Source organism: Monodon monoceros, unplaced genomic scaffold, assembly GCF_005190385.1.
Source record: "Monodon monoceros isolate NGI ecotype Baffin Bay Population unplaced genomic scaffold, NGI_Narwhal_1 Super_Scaffold_2, whole genome shotgun sequence".
Taxonomy (NCBI): Eukaryota; Metazoa; Chordata; class Mammalia; order Artiodactyla; family Monodontidae; genus Monodon; species Monodon monoceros.
The window spans coordinates 12,249,682-12,261,781 of record NW_021703776.1 but is presented as its reverse complement, the minus strand read 5'-3'; the positions used below and the strand labels follow the sequence as shown (position 1 = coordinate 12,261,781).

The window sequence follows — 12,100 nt, the reverse complement described above, 5'->3', positions numbered from 1 at the left end:
GTACACACAAGATTCAGAGCTAACAGAATGGGAATTAATTGTTTGGGGTGTGCATGTGTGGATATGTGGATGTGTGTGTCTGAGAGAGAGGGAGAGAGGGGATCTCATTTGTTTCACATGAAACTCCTCTGAGATAGTCATTAATATCTCTCTTTTACAGATTAGAAAATTGAGGCTCAGCGTGGTTGTGTAATTTGACCCAGGTTATCTAGCAAGTGGTTACGTTGACATTCACACCCAACTCTGTCCAAAGTCCAGAGTTGTTTTATTTCACTTTACTGTCTCCTGCCTTCATAACCCCATGATCTAGGATGGTAGAAAAGAACAACGGAGTGGAGCTAGGAAACAGTATTTGTTATCACGAGCACTCTATTGTAACATAGATGTCTTGTGCAGCTTTACTCTGCATGACTCCGGGTTTCTCTCAGCGCTGTTTCTATGTAACAAGAAACCATTTAGCCTTAAACAGGCACTCCTGATTTATGTTTAATAACACCTTTTCTTCCTAACTTTGGCCGTATATGCATGTTAATGGGTCTTTTAATGTAGTGTGCATCCTGGATGAGATTACCCTGGGACATTTGTTGTCCTGTCACCAGCTGTTTAGATTTAGTTTTACAGATTGAACCTTCAAGAGGTTGTTTTTACTCATCAAAGAACCAAATCAGTAGTTGGCCTACATGTTGGCAAAAGAGCCCTTTCATGATCGGAAACACTGTGCCTGAATTTGCATCTGGGTAACTGTGGGAGGGATAAAGTGATTCGATTTTAGACTTTTTCTTTTTGTAATCAGGAAGGTAATACCATGGAGTTCTTGGATGAGATTCTTCTTGTAGATGTCCACCACTTCTGAGACCTAAGACCAGTTCTATCTCAAAATTCCAGGTAGAGTATAACAGACGTAGCGAGAAGACCACTGAGTTGAGATTCCCTTGCTCGTGGACAGGGCTTTCTCTTTTCTCTAGGAAAATAGAAGTCTGCTTTATTTCTACAGGGATTTGAACTTTTTCCTTTGAGAACTTGGAGTTATCCCCACCTTTGACTTTTAACCCAGCATGGTTGTTGAAGTTACTGGCTTCTTTCTTTAGACTCTGACCTTACCCCCTGCAGATGCCCACAGCCCAGAGCCCTTTCTAACTGTTTTACTGGAATGCTAGCTCCAAGGAAGGAGGACCTCATTCATCACAGTATCCCTGGAATGGTGTTTTTCATAAGTATGTGTGTCATAAAGTTGGTACCACTAGATACTCAGGACGATCCATCTGAGCCTGAGACTGATTTCCTCTTGGGATAGAAGTCCCCCTCCATTCTTGGCCATATGTCAGCATCACAGCAAAGCCTTTTTTTTTCTTTTCTTGAATTTTTTTCCCAGTTTTATTGAGATACATTTGATATATAACATTATATTGGTTTAAGGTGTACAACATAATGATTTGATACACATATATATTGTGAAATGATTACCACAAGTTTAGTTAACGTCTATCACCTCACATAATTACAAATATTTTTTCTTTGTGATGAGAACTTTTAAGATCTAGTCTCTTAGCAGCTTTCAAATATACAACCTTATAGCTGGAAGCTTGTAACTTTTGCTACCTTCACCCAGTTCCCCCATCCAGCACCTCCCACTTCTGGCAACCAAAAAATCTCTTTTTCTACGAGCTTGGCTTTTTAGATTCCACATATAAGTGAGATCACACAGTTTTTGTCTTTCTCTGTCTGACTTATTTCAGTTAGCATAATGTTCTCAAGGTCAATACATGTTGTCGCAGATGGCAGAACTTCTTCCTGCTTTTTATGGCTGGATTCACATTTTCTTTATCCATTTATTCACTGATGGACTCTCTGGTTCTTTCCATGTCTTGGCTATTGTAAATAATACTGCAATGAATGTGGAGGTGCAGATATCTTTGGGCTAGTGATTTTGTTACCTTTGGATATATCTCCAAAGTGGAATTGCCAGATAATCTGGTAGTTCTAGTTTTAATTTTTTGAGGAAACTCCATACTGTTTTCTATAGTGGCTGCACCAATTTGCATTCCCAGCACCAGTGCACAAGGGTTCCCTTTTCTCCACATTCTCGCCAGCATTTATTATTCTCTTGTTTTGTTTTTGTTTGTTTCTTTGATGATGGCCATTCTAACAGGTGTGAGGTGATATCTCATTGTGGTTGATTTGCATTTGCCTAATATTTAGTGATGTCAAGTACCTTTTCATGTACTTCTTGGCCATTTGACTATCTTCTTTAGAAAAACGTCTATTAGTGAAGCTCTGATATACTCTTTTGCTTGCCTTTTGCTGAAAGATGAGAATTAATGCCCTTTTATCTTGGGCCTGGCATAAAGCTTATGGCTAGTAAATGCCAAACTTTCTCAGCTGAATCTTCTACCTCTGAGTCCCCTCTTAGGTGCTCTGAGATGGCCATGGGTATTACTGTTCAAGCATTTGTCCTTCTGCAATTGACTTTTCACTTCCTAGTCATCCTCACTCAGCATGAAGAGAAACTAGGCAAACCTGAAAAAGAAATGTGGAGCTTACTTCACTCTGTATGACAGTCTCTAGGTCCATCCGTATCTCTACAAATGACCCAATTTTGTTCCTTTTTACGGCTGAGTAATATTCCGTTGTATATATGTACCACATCTTCTTTATCCATTCCTCTGTTGATGGACATTTAGGTTGTTTCCATGTCCTGGCTACTGTAAATAGTGTGAAGTAAGTCAGAGAAAAACAAATATCATATATTAACACATATATGTGGAATCTGAAAAAATTGGCATATTCGATCTTATTTACAAAGCAGAAATAGAGACACAGATGTAGAGAACAAACGTATGGATACCAAGGGGGAAAGGTGGAGGTGGGATGAACTGGGAGATTGGGATTGTCATATATACACTATTGATACTGTGTATAAAATAGAAAACTAAGGAGAACCTACTGTATAGCACAGGGAACTCTACTCAATGCTCTGTGGTGCCCTAAATGGGAAGGAAGTCCAAAAGTGAGGGGATATATGTATATGTATAGCTGATTCACTTTGCTGTACAGCAGAAACTAACACAACATTGTAAAGCAACTACACTCCAATAAAAATTTAAAAACAATGTAGAGCCACCCCCACCAATTCTTTTCTTCTTTCTTGCCCTTCTATGCTTGAGCAAGAAGAAAAATATTAAGTTATGTAGCTGTTTCCACACAGGTTGTGTAAAATCATGTTAATATATTCAAAAAACATTTAATGAGTGTTAACTGTGTCACACAAATTTTTGAAAGTATGATTTTTTTTCTGCCTCATAAAAGAGATTTAGAATCTCTCATTTATAAATATTAAACAACAATGACTAGTTTATGAGTTCTCTTGAAATTGAAGGACAATAGTATTTATAAATTCCACTAAAATTACTGTTAATAACCTGCACATTTCATAAAACTGGATACAGAGTGCATTGTAAAGACCGTTTTCTTCTTCTAAGGGAACTTTTTTTAAGTGTATCTCTAGGAGAATATCTTCAAAAACCATGAAGGGGTGGGGAGGAGGGAGAGAGAGGGGGAGAATCAGAGAGAGACAGATTTATAAGGGTTTCTTCACATATTATAAAACAACTATATTGTAAATATTATAAAATCAGCTAGAGGAAGAATTGTGTCTTACACATTCTTTGTATCGCCCAGTGAAGGTACTCAGTAACTTTACCTCTGAGTTCCTATAAAGACATATTTTAATAAAATTGAAATCAAAAGTATTTGTTTTTTTTTCAAATCTATTTAATACTTAATAGGATTAAAAGAGAATCTCTCCTTTTTAAAGAAAACAAACTTTCTATAAATGCAACGTCCCATATGCAGAATCTGACCTTTTTGTAGAAAGACAAGCCTACACCGAAATGGACTGACTCAGCTCAGAGTTTCTGAATGTATTAAAGTTTGCTCCCATTGAACTGACATGTAGACAAGTTTCTATGAAGTCTGTTGTCGGTGTATGTGTTGAATCATCTGCACCTCCAGCCAGGAAAATGATACTGGGTGCAAAATCAGATAATCAGAACTTGTCTTTGAAAACTAGAAGAGCTGAAGGGCCAGTTGTCACTTGCCTATGAGCTTGTTTATGCTATGAATCTAAAGCAAAATTCACTAAAAAATACAACAAACTAGTGAATATGACAAAAAGAGAAGCAGACTCACACATACAGAGAACAAACTAGTGGTTACCAGTATGGGAGGGCCCAATAAACAAGTGGGGGAGTGAGAGGTACAAACTTGTGTGTAAGATAAGCTCAAGGATGTATTGTGCAACACGGGGAATATAGCCAATATTTGGTAATAACTTTAAATGGAAAGTAACCTTTAACATTTATATTAAAAAAATAGGGAATTCCCTGGTGGTCCTGTGGTTAGGACTCCGTGCTTTCACTGCTGAGGGCCCTGGTTCAATCCCTGGCTGGGGAACTAAGGTCCCACAAGCCTCATAGCATGGCCAAAATAAATAAATAAATAAATAATCAATAAATAAATTAAAAAAAAAAAAGCAAAACTCAGTAATTCAAAAGATTTAAAGGCTCCTAAACAGAGCTGTGGAGATCTGCAAAAGGTTTATTTCCCATGTGAGGGTGCAACGTGTGTTACATGTCCTCTGCTTTTGCATAAATATGCACATGTATTTAAAAGTTGTATTCTTTTGGTAGTACTAGTACTGAATCAAATATTCGTCAGATTACTGCGTTACCTAGAACACTTGCTTTGTAGTAGTATTTTCAGAGCAAATATTTTATGCAGTGGTAGGCTCACTTTACCTTCTCTTCATGATAAAGATGAAATTTTTAACTATGAAAATTATAGGGATTTTCATTCAAAATTGAGGGAAAGAACAGAATTCCTTTTATCCTAATTTTTTTCCTCTGTGGTCAAGATGACAGAATGGGTATACTTCCCCATTCATTTGGAACACAGAAAATTGAAAAAAAAACAAAAACAAACTTTTTTTTTTAAGCAGAGTTTCACTAAAAGCAGAATTTAAAATAAAAATCTCTGATGAACAAAAATAGAAGGAAAATCCACATGGTGAGCAGAAGCTGAAGTACCCAGGACACTGAAACTGGAAAGTGGGAGCAGGCCCAGTAGTCCAAGCCCCATGAGGTACTAAAAAATGTACCCACCATGGTGAGTCACAGGGGCCCATGCGCTCCATGATGTCAGGGGCTGAATTAGAAATGACATGCAAGGAGAGGAAGCAGAGCTAGTTGCTCATTCCAGTGGATTTTCCAATAATGACTTCATTTGCTACTACACAGACTGGGACTGTCAGCTCCCCATTGGGCAATGTCCCAAGCTTCTAGAATAAGACCTAGTTCTGAGCTGTGGACTCTCAGGTCAGGCTGAGGCAGTGGTGAAACTGCCCACTATACGAATGTGAGTTTAGGATAGGATAAAAGCAAAGAAACAAAACAAATAAAATTTCCCTGGCAAGAAGAACTCACAAAGCCCAAATTTAAGACTATGTGGAAATTCAAGATTATGAAAGATAGCAAGTGTACCCAACGAGTGGGAGAAATTACACTTGAGGAATAAGAAATAATCAAGCATTTGTCAAATGATTTCAATAAAATTATTTTATATATCTTTGAAAGAATAAAAAAGGACTAGTATCCAAATTAAACAGTAATTCAAAATTGTGAATAAAAAAATCAAAAAATTTGAAACTAGTGTGGATAAATGCATCTAAGAACCCATTAGAAATCTTGAAAATGAATTTTTTGTATAGATTAAAAACTGAAAAAAAAAAGACTCCAATGAAGAGAGTAAATAGATTGGACACAGTAGAAGCAATGGTTAATGAAATGGGAAATAGAACTGAGTAGGTTACATAGAATATTGAGGAAGGAAGGAAGGGAAGATAGAAAAGAAAAGAAAGAAGGAATAAATGAAAAATATGAAAGAGAAGAGTCGGGATGAATGGAGACATTGAAATATATTTTTAATAGGAGTTCCAGAAGGATAGGATGAAGAAAAGACAATATACAACAGATGATAATAGCTAAGAATTTTCTAGAATTGAAGAAAGCCATGAGTTCATAGCTAGAAAAAGCACAGAGTGCCAATCAGGTTAAATTAACACAAAACAACAAAAGTCTACTTGTAAACACATTTTATGGAAGCTTTAAGTTGAAGTAATATTTTGAAACGTTAATTTTTTTCTTTTAGCCATGTTGTTGCCAGGCAGGACAGAGTTTGTTTGTATTATCTCTCTTTCTGCCACCACGATCATCTATTAACCTGTTTTTGTCAACAGTATTTATTAAGTTAAGGGACATGTGATTAAAATAGCCAAAATCTGAATTTTGTTTTCTTATCAAGGAGAAATATACTTTGATTTTGCCAGTGGATTAGTTTTCTATCCACTGTTTTCTCTCATCGTTGATGTTTTCTCTCATAATTATATGTATTCATCAATAATATGAATATATCTAATGCTCAGTTAAGTATTTTCTAATTTTCTCCCAAGGTTTGAATATTACTAGCTATTGTGCAGATACTCAGGTATCGCTAGTTCATTCAAGACTGTTGATTCCTTCCTTCCTTAACTTCGGTCTAAGTTACTATGAACTCATGTAATTGAACATTCCGAAGCCATCTTGTCTCCAAGAGTTCCTGGAGTGAGTTTCTGATTTTTTTGCTTGATCTATTTTATGGGAGACTTAGAGGACTGATATTCAGCTGATATACACCTATGTGATGTTACTGGCCAGCACTGACCCTGATTGCTTGGTGTTTCAATTATCTATTGCTGCATGACAAACTACCTCAAAATTTAGTGACATAGAATGATTAAAACATTTATCTTTCTCATGAATCTGAAGTTTGGGGAGGGTTTGAAGAGGCCAGCTTATCTCTGTTTCACTTGGTGTCAGCTGGGGTGGCTCCAAAGCTGGGGGCTGGAATTATCTAAAGACTCGCTCACATGTCTGGTGGTTGATGATGGCTATTGGCTGGGACTTCAGCTGGGGCCATGGCCAGAATACCTATACTTGATCTTTTCATGTGGCTGCTTGGCTTCTTTGGAGGATGGCAGCTGGATTCCAAGGGTAAGAGACAGAGAGGAAGCCAGGTGGAAACTGCATGGTCTTTGTGACTTAGCCTTGAAGTCACCCAAGGCCACTTTTATTTATTTATTTAAATTTTTATTGGAGTATGGTTGATGTACAATGCTGTGTTAGTTTCAGGTGTACAGCAAAGTTAATCAGTTATACATATACATATATCCACTCTTTTTTTTTAGATTCTTTTCCCATATAGGCCATTACAGAGTATTCAGTAGAGTTCCCTGTGCTATACAGTAGGTTCTTATTAGTTATCTATTTTATGTATAGTACTGTGTATATGTCAATCACGATCTCCCAAATTATCCCTCCCCCCCCTTTATCCCCTGTTAACCATAAGTTTGTTTGCTACATCTGTGACTCTGCTTATGTTTTGTAAATAAGTTCATTTGCACCCTTTTTTTAGATTACACATATAACTGATATCATATGATATTTGTCTTTCTGTGTCTCACCTACTTCCCTCAGTATGACAATCTCTAGGTCCATCCATGTTGCTGCAAATGGCATTCTTTTTTTCTGTTTTTATGGCTGAGTAGTATTCCATTGTATATATGTGCCACATCTTCTTTATCCATTCATCTGTTGATGGACACTTAGGGTGTGTCCATGTCCTGGCTATTGTGAATAATGCTGCAGTGAACATTGGGATGCACGTATCGTTTCGAATTATGGTTTCCTCAAGGCCACTTTTGACTCATTCTGTTAATTAGAAGTGAGTCACTAAGGCAGATCCATATTCAAGTTAGACTCACCTTTTGATGAGCAGCAGTATCAAAGAATGATAAGACATTAAAACCCCTATCGTCCTTATAGGAGGTACATTGAGTAGGCAAATTCGTAGAGATACAAAATAAAGTAGAGATTACCAGGGGCTGGGAGTGAGGGGAGAATGGGGAGTTTTTGTATAAGAGCTATAGAGTTTCTTTCGGGGATGCTAAAAAAGTTCTGGAAATAATAGTAGTGATAGTTGCACAACATTGTGAATGTACTTAATGCCCCTGAATTGTACACTTAAAATGGTTAAAAGGGTAAATATTACGTTATGTATATTTTACCACCACAGTAACATAGTCTGCACCCATTCTAATTAATCAGTGCCTGACTTTTGGTCTTAATGTATTTTAAATATTCCTTCTGAATGCATGTATGTCCCCAAAGTATTCATGAAAGGTACGAACTCCTAACCCCTCCTTTTCCTGGCAGGGGCTTCACAAAGGCAAATACTACTAATGAAAGGAGTGCTGACTTTTGCTAGCACTGGGCTGTAAGATCTAGAAAAGTTTGGAATAAGCTATTTCCAATTTTATTTGGTGAGCAACCCAACAGGGGAGCTACTTATAATAGGTAAGGATGCCTGATGAAGCACACGTTTTTCCATTTATGTTTGATGAGTGAAATTTTGTTTCACTCCAGGGAGAACTCACTAACAGGGAAGTTATAATGGAGATTTTCAACTTTTTTTTTTTTTTTTTGCGGTACGCGGGCCTCTCACTGCTGTGGCCTCTCCCGTTGCGGAGCACAGGCTCCGGACGCGCAGGCTCAGCCGCCATGGCTCATGGGCCCAGCCGCTCCGCGGCATGTGGGATCCTCCCGGACCGGGGCACGAACCCGTGTCCCCTGCATTGGCAGGCGGACTCCCAACCACTGCGCCACCAGGGAAGCCCGAGATTTTCAACATTTTAAACCCAGCTTCCTCTTTCTATTCATCAAGGGCAGGAAAAGCCAAGTAGACTCAATGACTCACAAAGTTGCACTGGGACTCCGCGAACACTGTGTTAGGACTGACCACGCAGTGAGCAGCAGGCCCAGAACCTTTCTGGCTTGTGGCACCTGGCACCTCCACTGAGACATTTCAGTTCAGTGTCTGGTATCAAGGAGAAGCGTGGCTGAGATATAGGAACCAGCATCTCTGAAAAGTAATAGAAGAAAGTATTTAATAGTGAATGGAGGTGGGCAGTCAGCCCTGGGATCTTTTGTATGGCTCTAGACCCTAGGCCATTCCCAGAAACAGAAATGACTTTCTGGTATATTTGTGGTTCATTCCTTAATGTCAGACCTTAGTTAGTAAGCTACCGCAGCACATGGCTCACTACCCTTAGAAAAGTGGCTGTCCCCATTTCAGTGGGATGGTTCTTTATTAGGAATGCCAGAGCTTGGTTTCTTCCTGTTTTGAGGACCTCAACAAATGTTCTAATATGTTACCTCTGTGGTTTCTTAGTTTTACAACAGTGATAACATCCTCCTGCTAACTAATTGATTATTATGCTAACAGCATGAAATGTACTCCTTTGAGAATGCAGTATAGTGGTCGGAAGATTCTTTAAAAGGAAAGGTTTAGTAGATGTAAAATTGAACACAATCAGCCAATGTGGAAAGGAGAACTTTGGGCTGTTTCATAGTATTCCTCCTTCTGACTGTTTTGGAGTTTTTGGAAGTATTTGATAGCATTATTGTTATTTGTGGTGATACTGCTTGAATTTCTCAGAAAATGCTACGGGGTAAATACTTGCACACATGTGTTATATTTTATCAGACCTACTTGTGCCTTCAGATCATGTGCCATAAAAAAAGCTGATGTGTGTCTTTATTTTGGAAGTTTACCTCTATCATATAGTAAATTTCCTTAAAAGTAAGTCAGTTGCCTTTAGAAGGCAAGGTAACTAGTCCTTGTCTTCAAACCTTTTGCAATTATTTTTGGTGGCAGGTTTGTAACCACGACGCCTTAGTTGTAAGGTGTGTTGTAAGCATAGATAATTGTTACTACTAGTTAAGTGAAATTTTAGAGTGGTTTATTTAAAAAAGCAGATTCAAGGTTTTCCCTTTAATAACATTCCTCACATGCATTCTGCAGTGCTTTCCCGACACAAGACAGTAGGAGAAGCTGTGACTGGATCACTCCCATGTGATTGATCATCCATCACGTGCATGTCGAAGAACTCTGGTTAGTTTGGCACTTTACTGGTGCCTGCTTTTGAAGACTCTTAAGACCAAAATGACTGAGCACATGTCCCAAAGTGGTGAAAGCTGCATTAGAGTGCTTCCAGAAAAGTTCTTTTCTGCTTCAAGTGAGGCAAGGACCGAATACCAGAGAATTATATGAGTTTGTCCTTTCTGCCTTTGTGAGTTGTTCAATCCTAGTGTGCAGAGGTGCTCTAGAGCTCAGTAAGGGAGGAGGGGAAATGGGGTGTGTATTAGGAAGAGGATGGAGTAGGGATGCAGTTCCTGGGGTGTAAGAGAACCTTGGAGAAGGGTGATGGAGATAAAAGTGTCATGGCTGGGTGAAGGGAGAGGGAGTAACAGATTGCTTTGGCGATAGAGGTAGGACGTGTGCTAGAGAGGAGGGCATTAGAAAAACTTGAAATCCAAGGAAAGAAAAGTCAGTTATTCTTTTCTTTGCATTTAAGAGCTCTTCCAGTACCTCTCACCTTATTAACATGCTGAAATCACAGTCAACCAGAGAAAACTGATTGCATGGTATCCTATTTAAATAGAAATGTCAAGATATAAAGATTGAATTGAGTGAACAGTGGGCTGACTTAAAGTTCTGGGGATGAATGTGATTACTCAGCACGTTTTTTTCTGAATGTTCTGGTGCAGTTTACAGAATTGGCACCATTTGGCCAGGTTTAGCTTGCGTTCCCTGGCATGCTCTACTCCTCCTTAATAACCCGTTTCCCTTGTTAGTACTCCTTGTATGTATGTCTTCCTGGCAAGATTGTAAACTGTGAGGGCGGGACCACATCTACTCTACTAACTACTCCATTTCCAGTACAATGCCTGGCAAAAAGTCAGTGCTAACTAAACGTTGGCAAAAGAAGCAGCATGATACAGATTCTGTAAGAGTTAAAGACAGTGTTTATAAAGGACTTCATTCCGTTTCTGGTTCTTAGTAGGTGCTGAATAAATGCTTTTATTATTTGTAATAATAACATGAAAATCTTCTTTCTCTGGTTCTTGTTTTATTGGTTAGAAGAGACCACTGCAGTGAAAAAGCTATAACGATTCAACATCACTATGTTTGAACAAGTATGTGAGAATATGTAAACTCTCCTTAAGATGCTTGCTAGAAAGTCCTCATTTCAGAAGAATATAAAGCAATGTGTGCACCTTCTTTTTTCTTTTTATAAATTTATTTATTTTATTTATTTATTTTTGGCTGCGTTGGGTCTTCATTGCTGTGCGCCGCTTTCTCTAGTTGTGGCGAGCGGGGGATACTCTTCGTTGCGGTGCATGGGCTTCTCATCACGGTGGCTTCTCTTGTTGCAGAGCACGGGCTCTAGGCACGCGGGCTTCAGTAGTTGTGGTACACGGGCTCAGTAGTTGTGGCTTGTAGGCTCTAGACCACAGGCTCAGTAGTTGTGGCACATGGGCTTAGTTGCTCCAGGGCATGTGGGATCTTCCCGGACCAGGGCTCGAACCCGTGTCCCCTGCATTGGCAGGCGGATTCTGAACCGCTATGCCACCAGGGCAGCCCTGCACCTTCTTAATGAACCCTTCCTTCCAACTTCTGGTGGCTGTCTTTTTCCATTATACCTAGTAAGTCAGAAAATCAAACAGTGAAACCAAAAAAGCTAAAACTAACCATGGGAAGTGAAATAAATATTTACACATGGCTTCCATAAGCATGATATATGTTTATACCTTTAGTATGTTTTGATTTGTGTATCCTACCACCTCAAGATGTAAGCTTTTAGCAGCTGGGATCCTTATCCTGGACATATTTTGTATGTTCTTTATTGTATCTAATGACTATCAGAGTCCACCAGTAAATACACCAGACTTAGTAGAGATGCATGCATGGCTAATTCAGCAAGCATTCTTATCTACAAATTTTGTGTTTTTGCTCAGCTGCTGTATCAGTAGACTCGAAGACTTGGCTACAGCTGTCCTGAGAGGCTATCTATAAAAATGCAGGTGTTCAGCATTAGCAAATAGTTCTTATTATATGGATTGACTTTTGGCAGTTAGTAACGATGTTTCCTGAGATTGAAAAATGA

General features: G+C 38.7%; 1 protein-coding gene across 2 annotated transcripts in view; it reads left to right on the top strand.

The window, feature by feature from the left end:
• SUGCT (succinyl-CoA:glutarate-CoA transferase) overlaps positions 1-12,100 on the top strand; it is a 688,910-nt gene that overhangs the window by 474,234 nt on the left and 202,576 nt on the right. The gene's annotated exons all lie outside the window — the stretch shown is intronic.